The sequence below is a fragment of the Rhineura floridana genome, chromosome 5, assembly GCF_030035675.1.
Source record: "Rhineura floridana isolate rRhiFlo1 chromosome 5, rRhiFlo1.hap2, whole genome shotgun sequence".
NCBI classification, from domain to species: domain Eukaryota; kingdom Metazoa; phylum Chordata; class Lepidosauria; order Squamata; family Rhineuridae; genus Rhineura; species Rhineura floridana.
In genome coordinates, this window is record NC_084484.1 from 187915253 (window position 1) to 187931259 (window position 16007).

At 54.4% G+C, this 16007-nt stretch overlaps 1 protein-coding gene across 6 annotated transcripts in view; it reads right to left on the reverse strand.

The window, feature by feature from the left end:
• Positions 1-6618, reverse strand: part of FHIP1B (FHF complex subunit HOOK interacting protein 1B) — a 31700-nt gene extending 25082 nt beyond the window's left edge. Inside the window, exons 1-2 of one of the 6 annotated variants that reach the window (XM_061629268.1) lie at positions 6477-6618; positions 5374-5418 (exon numbers count right to left, since the gene is read on the reverse strand). The gene's annotated coding sequence lies outside the window, so the exon portion shown is untranslated. The other 5 variants (XM_061629270.1, XM_061629271.1, XM_061629269.1 and 2 more) reach the window with 5 other exon arrangements.
• Between the last annotated feature and the right edge of the window lie 9389 nt (positions 6619-16007).

A 16007-nucleotide genomic window follows, 5' to 3' on the forward strand; every position in this document is an offset into this window, starting at 1 on the left:
CATGCATCGCTTTGAGACGACTGTAGGGGGCGGCGGAGAGGAGGGCAATGCCCCGCCGCCAAGGGGTCCCACCAGGGAGAAGGGGACTTCCTCTGTGCGGGGGGGTGTGTGTGTGTTGCTGAATGCAACTGCTCCCGTTTTCAGATCTAAGCTGTCTCCTACAACCACCACCATGGAAGTAAAACTGCCCCCCCAGCCACCGGAGCCAGCTGACCCCAACAGCGTGGGGAGAAGTGCCGAGTCTCAGAGTAGCCCTGGACACATGCCTGGGCTTGCCTCCCCACACTGGAGCACTTGTGCTCTGGGAGGGAGGGCTTTGGGGACCCCACCAGACGAGCTGGGACTTGGGCCAGCTGGAGGCAGCCCCCCCCCCGCTGAACAGATCCTTCCCAGCCCTGCGGGGATGCCATGGCTGCCACACACCGCACAGATGTGCCAAAGGGCACAAACCCACACACACCCCTCGCAGAAGGAAGGAACGGCCACAAGGCAGGCACAGCCACAGAGCAAGCCGGCATTCCTGATGCCAGGCACCACGAGCCGCTGGCCTCCACACCTTTCTACCACAGGGTGGAATGTGGCATGGGGGGGGAATAAGGCCCTGCAGAGCCCCCCACCGACACACAGGATTCCGCTCACCCACCCCCATGCAGACATCTTCCTGCAGAGTCCCCCACCGGAGCCCTCCATTCTTGGGCCGGCTCCCACAGAGCCACCCCCAGCCATGAGTCAGTCAGAGTCAGAGCCTTCCCACCCCACCACAGAGCCAGAAATAACCTTCTGCAGCATGGAGCTGGGAGGGAGGGCGGCGCTCAGCCTGGCCAAGGACTGACACGCCCCCCCCAGCAGCCCCCGCCCTGGAATCCAGGCAAGACAAGAAGGACTGGCATTGCAAGGGGAGCAGACACCCCGGCTGGCTCAGCAGGCAAGGACTCCCGGGCCTGGTTTGCACAAGGGGGGGCACTCCCCGCGTTGCCTCCTCCCCTCAGGAGGGGCTGTGCTCACAAAGTGCTTCCCAACACATGGGAGCCACTGGCACAGGCCCACGCGTGTAGGCAAAGGCTTTGGGGGAGGAAGCGGCCCCTCGGAGGCTGCTACAGGGGCCCTGCCAGGGGCATCCCCCCGCACACCACTGGCCTGCCCAGTGGGGAAGACCAGCGCCTCAGGTCCAGCTCCCAAAGACAGACTGGTGCACAAAGGCCCCTTTCAGCTGGGGAGGGGGCACAAGAGCTGCAGGGGAACACCTGCCCACGCCCTGAGCGTTCTTCAAGGGGACATCGCTTTTTGGCTGAGTTTGGCAATGCCTCTCCAAGTGGCAGAAGACAGAACCAGATGCGAGGGGGGAACAGGGGTCTCCCCAAGAAAGCCCTGCCCCCTTATGCTAATGCAGGGGCAAGAGGGGGTCCCCGCTCAGCTCTTCCCAAACCCAAAAGCAGGAGGCGGGCCTGGGCAGGAGAGAAAGAGAGAGGGGGTGCAGGAGGCATTAAGCATCCCAATGCCCATGCCCCTCACCCCCCATTCCTACTACGTTGGCAAAGGTGGATTTGTGGCCACTCTCTGGAGGAGAATCTTTGGTGGGGGCAGAGGAGACAAAGGACAGTCACACACCCCTCCCACCCCACCCCCACCGTCAGCCTTCTGCTATGGGACCAGGTCACTGGGTCTCAAGGTGCCCCACAGGGCTCGCCTTCTGCCCCAGGCGGAGCCTCAGAAGTGGCCCTTCCTCACCCCCCACTAGTCACAGGCCAGTACCCCCGACTTTGGGGAGGGCTGAGCCCTTCTGTAGATGGAGAAAGTGAAGAAGTTCAGAGGCAGGCATGAAGCCAGGTCTGGGCTTTTGCTAGCCACCTTGTGACTTGAGGACTGACTTCCGGGGAAGCCCACAAACCCCTTATTCCCTCCCCCACACAACCACACTTGGGGCAGGTTTGCCCGTCTGCTGGCCTGGAGCCAGTCCCACGCACAAGGGCCTCTGCAGAGAACAGCCACTCCCAGGGCACAGCAGGCCTCCCACATTGGGAGAATCTGAGGGGGCAGCCAAGCAGCCGCCAGATCAGAGCACCCCTTAAATCTGCCCAGTGGGGAGATGCCCAGGGAGAGCAGCAACACCAGGCCAGGATGCCCCCCGCCTTGCGTCCCTCCCGGCCCAGCGCCTCCCCCCCATCCCTTCCACGAGCGGACATCAGGCCAGGACCAGCCTGCATTCCCACAGCCTCTCCGCTCAGTTTAGCTTTAAAGAGACTCTTTTTGGGCCACGCTGACCTTGGAAGCAGCAACGGCCTCAGAAAAGCCAGGAGGCTGCAGCTGCGGGTCAGAGGGAGCAGGTGGGGAGCACAGCCTGGAAGAGCTGGGCAAGGCAGGAAAGCCTGTCCCAGAGAGGGAGCAAGGGGCCAGGGGACCCCCCTCCCACCGGAGGTGTGAAGGAACTGGGGAGGGGAGCAGGCCAGGCAGCCTTTCAGAGGAGCCTGCTCACCTTGGGACATAGCCAAGAAAGAAAGGCACTCTGCACTCCCTCAGATACTCAGAGGCTGAGGCCTGGCATCCGAAGGGAGGAAAGCAAACACCAGGCCTGGCATACGCACGCCCATGTAGAGAGTCTGCTCTCTGCCAAGACAGACCTCTCCTCTTCCCCCTCCTCCTCGCCCCCCAATTTCCTCTGCCTGGGCACGCTCTGCAAGTGCATGTCCCAAGGTGACCCCAGCGGAGCGGCTCGACTCGGAAGGAATGACGGAGGAGGTGGAGGAGGAAGCAGCAACGAAAGCGGAGGCCGCACCAGCGGATGGAGGACAGGCAGGCAGGCAGGAGCTGCAGGATGGCCCCTCACCCCCAAATGCAAGGCAAGGAGAGGGGTGGCACCCCCCCCCGAGCTCCCTCCAAGCCCCAGGCCGGACTGAGCTGCTCCAAAGGGGAGGCGTTTGCCAAGCAGGCCCCAAACAGAGAGGGGGGCAGTAGGACCTGCTGGTCTGTTCACCACCATATCCCCCCATGCCTCCACCCCTCAAGCAGGAGCCAGGAGACCTCCAGCCCCCCCCCCACTCGGTGCCTTGCAGAAGCAGAGAGGCCCCGCTGGGCTGTTCCTCTGAGCTTTTTGCCCCCCTTAGCGTGGGGGGGGCATTTCCAGGAGGAGCTTTTGAGATGGAAACCAAAGGGCAGACAACCCCTGCATGCCCCCACATTCCCTGGGAGAAGGCTGCCGGCTGGGGTGGAGGGACAGAGGAGGGGGGGATGCAGAGGAGCCCCAGCCGCCCCACTGAGCCTCTAGGGCTGAGCACCCCTGCAGGGATGTTGGGGGCTGAAGCCTGCGACTCCTGCAGGGAGGGCCGGTTGCCAGACTCCCCACCCAGAAGCTGCTGCCAGCGTCAGGCCAGCCCCCCCCCACTCAGCCCCTCTGCAAAATGCAAAGAGGGGCCCAGGAGCACCGGCCGACGGTGCCCCAGCTAGGAGAGCAGGGGGAGAAAGAAGGAACCCCAGGCGAGCATCCAGACCATCCCCATCCCCAAAGGAACGGGGGGGGAGGGAGAGCAGGGGGCCCTTCTTCACCCCTTGCCTCCCCTCTCCAGCTATCCCAGAGGAGGCCCTTCAGGGATCAACCACAACTAGAGTGAGCTCCCCCCGCCACGCTCCTCCTGCCCTCCACATGGGTGCCCCTCTCCCTGTGCCACCCCAGGGGATCCACCAGAGGCATTCCCCAGCCCTAGACCACCACCAAGCATCTGCCCACACACACACACTCACTCCCCCTAACAACCTCAGGAGCAGGCAGCCTCCCTCGCCTCTTTCTGGCCAGCCAAAACACACACCCGCTTGGAAACGTGCAACGGAGGGGGGGGGAGAGATGGCTCTTGTGCACACAGCCTTATTTTGACAAAGGTTGCAACCGGCCCCTGCACCATCATTCCCCAACCTAGCACCCTCCACATTTCCGACCAGAGCTGCCACCAGCCCCAGGCAGCACTGCCATGTGACGCTGAGGCACAGCCCAACATGTCTGGTGGGGGGTGCCAGGTAGGGGGAGGCTGCTCCCCCGCTTCAAGCTCCAGCTGGGCCCCACCACGGCCCGAGAGCCACAGATCGTGCCTCCTCCAAGGGCCAAGAAGCGGACCGGGCAGAGTGGAAGCACAGGGACGCCACCATAACGAACAGACAGGACCTCCAGTTCAAAGGGGCAGGCAGGAGGAAAAGCCCCTCCTCTGCCAGGGGCACTGTTCATGGGGCAGACAATCCTAGGGGCCTGGCATATGGCAACGTCCTAATCTGCAAAAATGCAAATACTGAGCAGTACTTTTGCACTGACAAGGCAAAGGGATCAGATCGTCACACAACATTTCAAAGAAAGGTGGGGGGTTCAGTGCTCACCAGGACTCTTCAGAGCACCCAGCGCAACGTAAATCCCCCCCAGGCGCCTGCAAGAAACGGTGCTCCATCACAGGGGCAGACAGAAGGGGCTCTCCAAAGTCAGTGATGAGGTGACCCTCTGAGGCAACAAGTGTCAGCACCCAGGACACTAGGGCACATGCCGGGCACACCAGCATTGACCCCTTGCTTGCACTCTCCCCTTTTCAGTGGCCACACTACTGCAGCCGGCAGCTCCCCCCCCCCCCGCCCCGGTCACTTGCCAGCGGGATCAGCAGGCAATGGTACTTCAACTGTTGCTTGGCTCCCCAGACCATTTTAGTGCCTCCATGAGGTAGGCCCGCTCGAGAGACAGGGAGGGAGGGAGGCTGGCAGCTGCAGCAGTGCTGGCATTGGGGGGGGGGGCAACTGGCAGCAGGCATGGTGGGGGGCACTTGCAGTCCTGGATCATCACAAACCTCGAGCCAGGCCAGGAGAGGTCCACATTTCAGGAGAGTATGTTGTTGGGACTGGGAGACTCATCCTAGAGCAGCTTTGCTAGAGCCTGAATTAAACCAGTGCTGTGTTGTGTGCTCCATGGCGTGGCAACCACACGCACATACACCTGAGCCACCTCAGACAACCCAACGCCGCCTTTGCCAGCGACTTGGATCTCCCTCGCCTTCATCCTCCTTCAAAGCACCAACTGGGAAGCGAGGGGAGAGGCTAGCAGCACCTGCCCTGAAGGCCCCCATCCTCCACCAGTCTGTAGCCCCGCGGCCAGGCCTGCTCCCTTGCTTGCAAACACAGGCGCACCAACAGAGGGCGAGGGCCCCTCTGCTGCCCACTCCTTCCCCCCAACATGCACTGCTTTCCCCGTCACTCACCTTGGCCGGCTTCTGGGGTACTCCTGGCCTGCCCCCTCTTTGCTCTTCAGGGGGCCGCCAAGCGGGGCCGCTCCCCCCACAATCCTGCTCAGCAGAAGCGGCTCTTCGCACGCGCAGCTCCGCCGCCCCCCCCCTCCCCGGAGTCGCTGCTTACCTTGGCGTGTAGGCTGCCGGAGTTCACGTCCCATCCACGCAGCAGCTAGAGGAAAAAGCAGGCGCTGATCAGGATGGCGCCATTCCCACCACCCCACTCTCGGCCCCAGCCCTCTTGCTTGGATGGGGCCCCGTCAGTGGCTCTCTAAGGCTGTGAGCCCTGCAGGCGCCCCAGGGAGCGGATCCCCTGGATCCGGTGGACTCGAACAGCACCGCGTTTGCCGGGCGCTGCTTTCGGAGGCCGCAGCAGCCATTGCACCCACCACCAGCGGGCCGGGCCACTGGGCGTCCTTATGCCCCACAGGGCGGATGGGGAGCCCGAGGCCTGCCCAGGACACCTGCCCGGTACCCTCGCGGCAGAGGCGAGATTCGAACCGGTGGCTTCTCGGCTCCCAGCACAACCAGCTCCTTGCTTCCAAACAGGGGTGCCCTGGCCTGGGCTGGGGGGGAGCTCGGGCTCCGCCAGCCAGGTCAGCCCCCCCAAGTAGTGGGCAACGGGGTGCGGCGGGTGGGCAACCGCAGCGACACCCACCCACCGCCTCTCGTTGCACAAGCATCGCCCTCGCGGGAGCTCAGAAACACCCGGTGCAGGGGAGGGGAAGAAACTAGGCAGATCCCACGGGGGAAGCGGGGAGGGGGCATGCCGTAAATAAACAGACCCCGCCCAAGGCGGCGGTCGGAGAGAGTCGGGAGGGGGAGAGGAGAGGGGGGTGGCGCTGCAAAGGCCACTAGGGCCGAGAGAGCGAGCGGGCGAGGCCGCCTTGCAGACCCCCGACCCTCCCTGGGCAACCAAAGTGGGGAAGAGGCCCCAGACTCGCAGACCAGAGCAGTCCCCCGCGACACACACGCACACGCCGCCCCCCCGGACCAGCAGCAGTAGCAGCTCCTCCCTCACGCAAAGCGAGCCGGGGAAGGCGAGGGCTTGGATGCGGCCCCCGCAGGGGAGGAAGGGGTCACGGCGGGGGGGGAGAGCGGTGCCCCCGCGGCTCCCATCCTGACGCGGCCAGGCACGATGAGGGGTCCGATCCTGACCCTCCCCGTCCCGGAACAGAGAGCCCTCCCCCTCTCCCTCCCGGCAGGAGCCCCTCCCCCCGGCCCCGGTACCTGAGTGTCGCCGACACCGAAGCCGCCATTTTCCCGCCGCCGCCGCCCGCCCAGGCCACGCCCGCCGCGGGGCGGAGCCTCTCCTCGCCGCAGTCTCCGCCCAGGGCACGCCCTCCACCTGCATGCCCCGCCCACGGCGGCTCCCTCCAGGTGCAGGAGCCGCGAGGATGGTGTTCCGCTCTGCACGTGCTCAGAGGACGCTTACCCCCCCCTGGTGGCCGACCAGGTGCCGCAGTGGGGGAGACACCCCCCCCGGCGGCAGGACCCCCACGCGATGGCCGCAGCTGCGCGCCCCAGCCAAGTGGCGTCGCGGCGAAGGCGGCTTTGTGTTGTTGCTTATTTGCTTGCGTGATCCAAAGGCCTCCGACGCCGGAGGCCGAACCTCAAGGGAGCCTCTCCCTCCTCGTGTTCCCAGCAGCCACCACTGCACTCCACGGGGGAACAGGGCCTTCGGGGTGGTGGCTCTTGACCCGCCGGATCCCCCCCCCTTGTAGGCCGCGCGGGCGCCGGCTCTGCTGTCTCCGCGGTGCCTCTTGACGAAGCCTTCTAAGTGGAGATTTTTATCCCAGTCGATATCTGTTTTGGATTTCATAAAAAAGTAGAATAGTAGAGTTGGAAGGAGCCTAGAGGGCCATTGAGTCCAACACCCTGCTCAATGCGGGAATCCAACTTAAAGCATCCCTGACAGGAGGCTGTTCAGTTGCCTCTCGAAGGCCTCCAGTGGGGGAGAGCCCACCACCTGCCGAGGTCACTGGTTCCATTGTCCTACTACTACTAATAATAAATAAATAATAATAAATTTAATTTCTGTGTCGCCTATCTGGCTGATGGCCACTCTAGGCGACGTACAAAATCATTAAAATACAATTAATAAAATACAGTGATACAATATAAAACAGTGTAAAATCAATAAATCTGCAACAACAGTATTAAAAGAGGGCAGGAGGCATTACAGTTATAGCAGTTAACCCTCCCCAGAAACCCCGAAGGCCTGTTGAAAGAGCCAGGTCTTTAAGGCTTTCCGAAATACATTTAGGGAAGAGGCGTGCCGGAGATCTTGTGGGAGGGAGTTCCAAAGAGTGGGGGCCGCCACTGAGAATGCCCTACTGTCCTAACAAGATGGTTTTCCTGATGTTCAGTCAAAATCTGGCTTCCTGTAACTTGAGCCAGTTATTCCATGTCCTGCACTCTGGGATGATCTGAAATGTTTTTTAAGTATGCAGTTGTTTTATTTATATATATTTGCATTGTGAAAACTCTTCCAGATGGTTCCTAGGAACCCATTCATAATAAATAAATATTTATAACATAGCCATCTTGGCTGGTAGCCACCAATAGCTTTCTCCTCCATCACTTTATATACTTACAGTATTTCAACAGCTCACATGCCACTTAATCACAATTGTCTCTGATTTGTCTAATCCCCTTTTGCAACCCTCCAGGTTGTGGGAGCGAATCCCCTGACTTAGCTCTGCGCTGTGTGAAGGGGACGCCCATTCCTCCGCCCGTGTCCCCTTCTCCTCAGGAGACAAGAGGCTTCCCAGCACTAGTGCAGTTGAGGGCAACGGCACAGCAGTGGCCAGGGCCAGTCCATGGTTGCCAGGCCAGGAGCCAGCAGTCCGTGGGCAACGTGGGTCTAGCACAAAGAAAGAGGCAGGTCCGGAGTAGTCCCAAGGTCAACACGAGGCAACAGGCCATCAGCAGACCGGTCAGGTGCACAGCTGGTGTATCAAAGTAGATCCAGCAATTCTTCCAGCCTAGCGGGGTGTGTGTGTGCGTGCTGGAGCTGCTGAAACCAAACCTCAGCTGACTCCTGTGAACCACCTGCAGCCAGCCCTTTACTCCTGAGGAGGAGTGCAGGCCTGCAATTGAGCACTCATCTGGATGGGCCAAGTCTCCAGCTAGCATTTGAGGAGATGCCTCTCCCTCGGGCCTGGGACCCGTTCAGCCTCAGTTCAGCCAAACTTGCCCTGGGTGCAGACCGCCCTTCCTTGGCCACCTCCCAGGACCCTGGCTCCCCATCCCGCGATGGAGCCTGACCCGGGACTGGGCCAAGGCCGGAGCCTCCTGCTCTTCCTCTGAGGAGGACTCCCCTGGCTGGGCTCTGAATCATCCAACATTCAGCTCCATTGAATGGCCACAAGTTCTCGTGTTAGGAGAGAGGGAGAAAACCTTTCTCTGTCTGCTTTCTCCAGACCATGCATAATTTTGTACACTCCTCTCATGCCGCCTCTGACTCGCCTTTTCTCTAAACTGAAAGCCCCAAATGCTGTAACCTTTCCTTCTTGTAGGGGAGTCGCTGCATCCCTCTGATCATTTTGGTTGCCCTTTTCTGAACCTTTTCCAGCTCTTCAGCATCCATCCTTTTTGAGGTGAGGTGACCAGAACTTCACACAATATACCAAACGCAGCTGCCCTGTAGATTTAGAGAACGGCATTATGGTATCAGCAGTTTTATTTTCAGTACCTCTCCTAATGATCCCTAGCATGTAATTTGCCTTTCTCACAGCTGCTGCCCCCTGGGTTGACATTCTCTTGAACTGCCCATGGCTGTCCCAAGATCTCTTTCCTGGACCAGCTGTGTGCAATGGGAGATGGGCCCACTGCGTTGTGGTGGTTCTGCAGGACCAGCATCAGAGAATGGAACGGGGGTGGGGGTGTTGCACTACACACCACTGGCACTTGCGTTGTGGGTGCCTCAGGGGACTATATTGCCTCCTGTGTTATTTAGCATCTATAAGAAGCTGCTGGGAGCAGCCATTGGAAGATTTGGAGCACAGAGCCAGCAATATGCAGCTCCTGCTGCTGCTATCATCCTCATCTGTGTATTACCTGCTCTTGATCAGTAGGTCCCAGGGCAGGTTACAACAATTTAAAATTCAATATTAAGAACCGTTGAAACTGTTGTGGTGTAAATTAGTATATTTGTTAAGCAGAGAGTAACAGCGGTCTGAAATGCATGTGTGCCAGTGTGCGCATGCGTGTACCTAAGAAAGCAGGCTTTTACCCTGCAACAGCATCACTGAGACTTGAGACTTAGTAAAATAAGAAAAGCTACTTTATTTATAGAAATATATAGTAGATAGAAAGGCAAACCTAGTTTTAACACCCGGGGTGGGAGTCGCCCTCATGGCTAGGAGAGAGAGAGCAGAGACTAAAAGTGTCTCCTCTCTCTCTCAGACAATGGGAGAAGAAAAGAGAGGAAAGAGCAGAGGAGCAGATAAGCTTCCTTAAGATGTATCAGTCTAACAACGGAAGGAAGTCAGAGCATCACAGGTAAAGGTAATCATGCCTATCCATCTGGAGGACCCTGACTTTATCTCCCTTCTGGGACATAAAGAAAAGAACAAAACAGGAGTTGCTCTTGCCCCACTTCCAACACAAACTACAGTCACTGGAGTAGGGTGGCTCCTGAAAGCACATATCTCAGGTGTCCAAGGCCAAGGTAAAGAGGAGCATCTTCACCTGGAGATACCTAGCTCTGTTTCTCTGCTACATCTGAGCCAGGTGAGGCTGTGCAGCTCCTGAACAGCAGCTGGATGCAGCAAGGAGCTGGGTGAGGGGAAATTAACTGAAATTCAATCCAGGCAAGACATAGGCCTCCTAGGTACTTGGCTGCTGGGCAGGGATGCCAACAGGATTTCCTGGGCAGGGTACACTATGTAGATTGGGCCCCTTACATTCCCACCCAGCCCCCACCTCCTGGCAATCTATTGGCAAGAACGGCTGCTTATGTACATATGCTATTTTGAATCTGCAGTCTTGTTTTAAGGTGAATTTAACAGGTTTTTAACCTACATTTCAGTATTCCTGCCCTCACAAAGCATTTACAAGTTGATTCAAAAAGCATAATCATACAATTAGTAAGTAACATTTAAACGTTAAAATAGCATTAAAAAGATAGGAGCAGCTAAAAAAACTTTTGCAGCTTGACTGAACCAACTGTCAGCCTAACATACCTCACAGGGTTGTTGCAAAGATAAAAGGGGGAGAGAGGACCCAGGAAGAAAAGCAAGGTGCAAATATAGCATGTCATACTCACAAACCATGCAGTGAGGGGGAGGAATGTACCAAGGCAGCCCCCCATTAGCTTTAATTGCAACATTCCATAGTCCTGATCTTTTATAGCAAATTTGGTCCCCTTCAAAAAAAACCTTAACAAAACACACACAGAGAGAGATACTCTAAGCATGTGCAGCTTGACTGAACCAACTCTTAGCCTAACCTACTTCACATGGTTTGTTGGGAAGGCTCTATACGCAAACATACATCCCTTATAATAGTTTATTGTCAAAATCAGTTGGTCATTGCAGAACTTTTTTTAAAAAAAGTTTCCTGCCAAATAACTGCTGTGACACTTACTCTAAGTAAGCCCTTAAAAATAGGAAGGAAGGAAGGAGGGGGGAAGGGGGAGAGCTAGAGAAGGATTAACAACACAATCCTATGTTATGTCTGCTCCTACGTCCCATTGACCTACAGCACAGTCCTAACCATGTCTACTGAAAAGTAAGTTCTATTGCATTCAGTGGAGTTTACTCCCAGCTCCACGCGATTCGGATTGCAGTTTTGTTCCCAGAAAAGTGAATATAGAATTAAAGCCTCATGTTGGGAAGGTTTTCAAACCAGACTCCGAATTAGACTACGAACTGCCCTGTTGAGCAGCCCAGGAAAATTTAAACTTGTATGACTCCTTATATTTTGAAAACTATAACACATTGTAATGGCATCATATGCTACATATACACTTTTTATTTCTGTTCAAAAATTAATTGATAAGCTAAAATGTATAATATGCTATTTTTGCAAATAATTTAAAAAACCCTGCATGTACACTTTTATTTTGATCACTGAAATTGTTTACTGTGCATGCCTACCAAGATCCTGCTGTCCTGTGTGCGCTTCTTTGATTTTTTGGACCTCGTGCTGGATGTGCACAGAAAGAGAAAAGTGGGCAGGCAGGCACACATGTTGCTGCTGAAAGTTATAAGCTTAATCAGCTCATGTGACACACACACACACACGCACACACCATACACCAATATGCAGAGACAAGCAGGAACAAGAAGCTCTTTTCAGATCTTGCAAGGGTTCCTAGTTGTTGCCTGATGTTTAACAAATCCCATGTCAATCACAGCTCAGACTTCACTCATTGGCTAAAACCCTGAAAGGGCATGGATTAGAGCAGCCAGCTAGCTCATTTCAAAGAAAATGCAGGAGGGAGGCAGCTCACATTTTGCTGTATAACTTTTCTGCAGAGCAGTTAGAAACATACTTAAAAAAAAGTAAGAGTCTGGGCCACCTGCTGGCCCTGGGCACAGTAGAAATGAACCCTTTCTACCCTTCTGTTGGGTAACCCTGTTCCTGGGTCCAGGCTGGGTAATGTGCCTGTTCTGGATGGGGCTGTGCTCCCCCTAAAGGAACAGGTACTCATTTTGGGAGCGTTCCTCGATTCATCTTTGTCCCTGAAAGTCCAAGTGGCTAGGACCACCATCTATCAGCTTTAGCTGGTATGCCAGCCATGGACATTCTTGGCCAGGATAGCCTGGCCACTGTGAACCCACACAGTAGTAACCTCTAGATTGGATTACTGTAATGTGCTCTCTCTGGGGCTTCCCTTGAGATTGGTCCGCAGACTGCAGCTGGTGTAGAATGCTGCAGTGAGCTTCCTCAGTGGAGTGGCCTGGCATGCTCATTTTACACAATTCTTAAGGGACCTGCCCTGACTGCCCAAAAGCTACAGGGCCAGGTTCAAGGTTTTAGTTTTAACCGATACTGCACAACTTGGCACCAGGATACCTGCAGGAGCACCCCTCCTCCCACTGCCTTGCGCAAGTGCTGCGAGGCCATAGTGGCAAAAGGGGAGGGAGGGTCTGCTCTGTGGCGGCCCCTGTTCTATGGAATCACCTCCCCTTGAAGCTCATGGCAAGCACCAAGTCTGATGGCATGTTAGCCCTGGTTAAAAACATACCTGTGCACTGAAGTCCCTTCTAGCATTTAGAGGGGGTGTTGTTTTTCGGTCTTGCATATGGACTCTCACTCACACCGGTCTTTGTGCAAGGGTGGGAAGACTCATATCACGAGTTTCCATCTGAAGGCGCACTTTTTGGACTATACAGATGAGAAGCCTTATTGTAACTGAGTTAGTCTCTATGTTATTGTTTAGCTTTCTTGCTTAGTGTTTGGTGTTTTTGATGTTTTATATGTTTTTTGCTTTGTACGTCGCTCAGAGTGGCTGGGTAGCCAGCCAGATGAGCGACTAAGAAATCAAATAAATAAAAATGTCAGGAATCAATGGATGATGCCCTTTGGGTAATCAGTTCCATTTTAAGTGACTTACCATTTTGAGTTTTAGCATGTTAGCTTGTATACCATCTTGAGACAGATTGTAATAGGCAGTATGTATTGCATAGACATACACTTTTATAAATAAATACAATTAATAAAATTAGATAATGGTTGTTATTGCTTGTCCCAATGTGCATTACTGTACATTCGCTTACATTGACCAAATTTGCAATTTTTTTAATGCCCATTGAACCCACCCTAGAGAGATCCTTTTGTAGCCCCTGCCAAATTCTCTAGGATTCCTAACATCCTGTAAAATGTGCAGGTCAGTAACTGTGTAACCCTCTGGCAGGAAAAACAAGTCTACCCTTTGTTTTCTTAAGGGCAGGTCCCTTAAGAAAAGCAAGTCTTATGGCACCTTAAAGAAATGTAAATGTCCTGCCTTCAAGTCGATTCTGACTTATGGTGACCCTATGAACAGGGTTTTCATGGTAAGCGGCATTCAGAGGTGGTTTCCCACTGCCCCCCTCTGAGGCTGAGAGGCAGTGACTGGCCCAATGTCACCCAGTGAGCTTCATGGCTGTGTGGGGATTCGAACCCTGGTCTCCCAGGTCGTAGTCCAGCACCCTAACCACTACACCACACTGGCTCTAATGGCACTTTAAAGACGGGTAACAAATTTATTATGTCGAAACCTTTTGTGGACTAGAGCCCACTTTGTCAGATGTGTAACACATCATTAGTTGGCAAGTGTAAATATACGCACTTGGGCTTACTGTTAACTTGGCAAGGAAATGCAAAAAGTCCAGGCAGTGAAAATTCTGTTAAAGGCATAAATGATTAATAAAAACAGTGACCATTCAGAAAAAGCAGTAATTAGTGACAAATCATCCTAGATTTGATACATTAATTAGCAAGACAGGATTAATTAGTGGAACAGGAGACAATTGTCTCAATTCAGGTCTAAATAAATGGAATCAAACTTCCTAAATGCCAATCCAGCTGTTTCCTGATGGACTCTCCCTTTAAAGTTCCTTTCCTGGGGAATGGCAACATTGGGGTGCGCTGCAAGATGTCCTAAGAGCATCAGAAGCAGCACCACCTGGATCAGGCCAGTGGGGACCCATCTAGCCCAGGCCAACCAGGTGCCAATCTCCCTGGGGCATTGAAATGGGCTTCTGAATGCTGCTGTAACAGAGGTTAAATTTCTGTCCATTCATTTTTTTTGCTCTGTAGGCAGTGACGGAGTGTTGTTTGCTGTTGGTGGCATTGTCCGTGTTGGTGGATGAGCCTCTGCGGTTGTGACTATAGTGGAAAGAGGCTTTTTCCTCCATTCCTTCTAGGACGGCCACTTGGGTCAGAGCTTCAAGGCAGGCTGCCATCACACTCCCCTTAGAGCCCCTCTCTCTCCGAACAGAGGTGCTTTCCCAGGATCTAAGACAAATGCTTGTGAGGAGAGGAGAGCGCATCCAGCTGCCCAGTCTCTCCCGGGAGGCCAAGGTAGCTTGCTCTTCTTTGCCAAACTTCACTTATATCACACGTGGCGTGAGCCAAAATTGTGTAGGCATCTGAGGGGAAAACTAACATAATGAACCATCTTGGACCCAAGGCAGGGCCTTATTGGTGGTGCCGCCCCTGGTCCTGAGCCGTTACAGGGCCTTTTCAGTGGTGGCTCTGTTTGTGGAATGCCCTCCCCAGTGAGGTGTGTCTGTCTCCCTCATTGTTCACTTTTAGAGGGAATTTGGAAAACATTCCCATTTCCTAGGCATTTGATGGCTGAAGAGGACTGTTCCTGGCAACCCAGAGCTCACTGGACAGAGCAAAATGCGGCAGCGAGACTGATCACTGGGGCAGGTATCGCCAACATATCACCCTGCTGCTGAAAGAATTGCACTGGCTGCCCATTTGCTACTGGGCCAAGTTCAAGGTACTAGTTTTGGTGTACAAAGCCCTATACAGCTTGGGACCAGGATACCTGAAAGACCGTCTTACCCCTTATACACCCAGTCGATCACTGCGCTCTGCAGGTGGGGGCCTCCTGCAGATACCATCTTATCAGGAGGTCCGTTCCGCACAATATAGGAAACAGATCTTTAGTGTGGCAGCACCTACCCTGTGGAATTCCCTCCCTTTGAATATTAGGCAGGCGCCATCTCTGCTATCTTTTTGGTGCCTTTTGAACCCTTATCCAGCTCCACGAACATATGGTTGGAAAATGAATGGACTGCAGCACATCCCCTCTCTGCTAAACTCCATACGACCTTTCCAGCTGCCAAAAGCCTCGCAGAGGAACTGCAGGATGCAGGCTTAAATTTTTCCTCGAGCGTAATAAACCATGAGCCACCCTCAGAAATCCTTACCATTGACTCTTACTGCCTTCTCATGGGACAATCAATAACCCCAGTTGAGAGTGAAAGGGAAAAGGATGGATTCCCTTCTTCAGACTCTGCCCAAGACTGGCAGCCCCTTCTTGAGGAAATGAAGCTAGTCAAGGCATATATTTCAGAAACAAACAATCTACTTACCACGTTGGTGGAAGTATTAGCGCCCCCGAGCGGTGGAAGAACAGCTGCAGAAAATTCTACCAATAGATCTGAACTGCCCTATAGCGCGGCTCCAGACACGGGCAAAAACAGAGGCAGAAAGAGGAAGAAAAAATCCACTCCTGCTTTAAACACCAACCAATCAAAAAAATCGAAAAACATTAAGAACAGCAAGCCCAATAACTCTAATAAGATGAATTTTAAGCCTTTGTTCAAACAATTGGACGCTCCAATGAAGAAGGATTCATCAAATGCCCACTGCCAGGCTATCCGGAGAAAATCTTTGCTGCCACTGATGGAGTCTCCGCCAGATTCTCAGAGCTTTACCTCTGTCAAGGACATGGCAGAATCTGAGTCTACTCTGAGGGACCACTCGGAGCAAAGGTCTGAGTTAATTGAAAGATACTCAACAAGGTGGAACCTGACATTGCAACCGGACAAGTTGGTCATCTGTAACGCCCCCTTTTTCCGAGTATTCCATTCTTGGATAACTGTTTCCGTCAGGCGACGTGTGCCTCATGGTGAACAAACTTCATCAGATCAATGAACAAAATCTCCAACAATGTGTGGGATTGGCGCCTGATTATTACTTGTCACTCCAGCAGAGCTTGGAAAAGTTACTTTTTGGAACTACAACTCCCATCAGCCCCAGCCAGCATGGCCACTGGATTGGGCTGATGGAAGTTGTAGTTCAAAAAAGTAA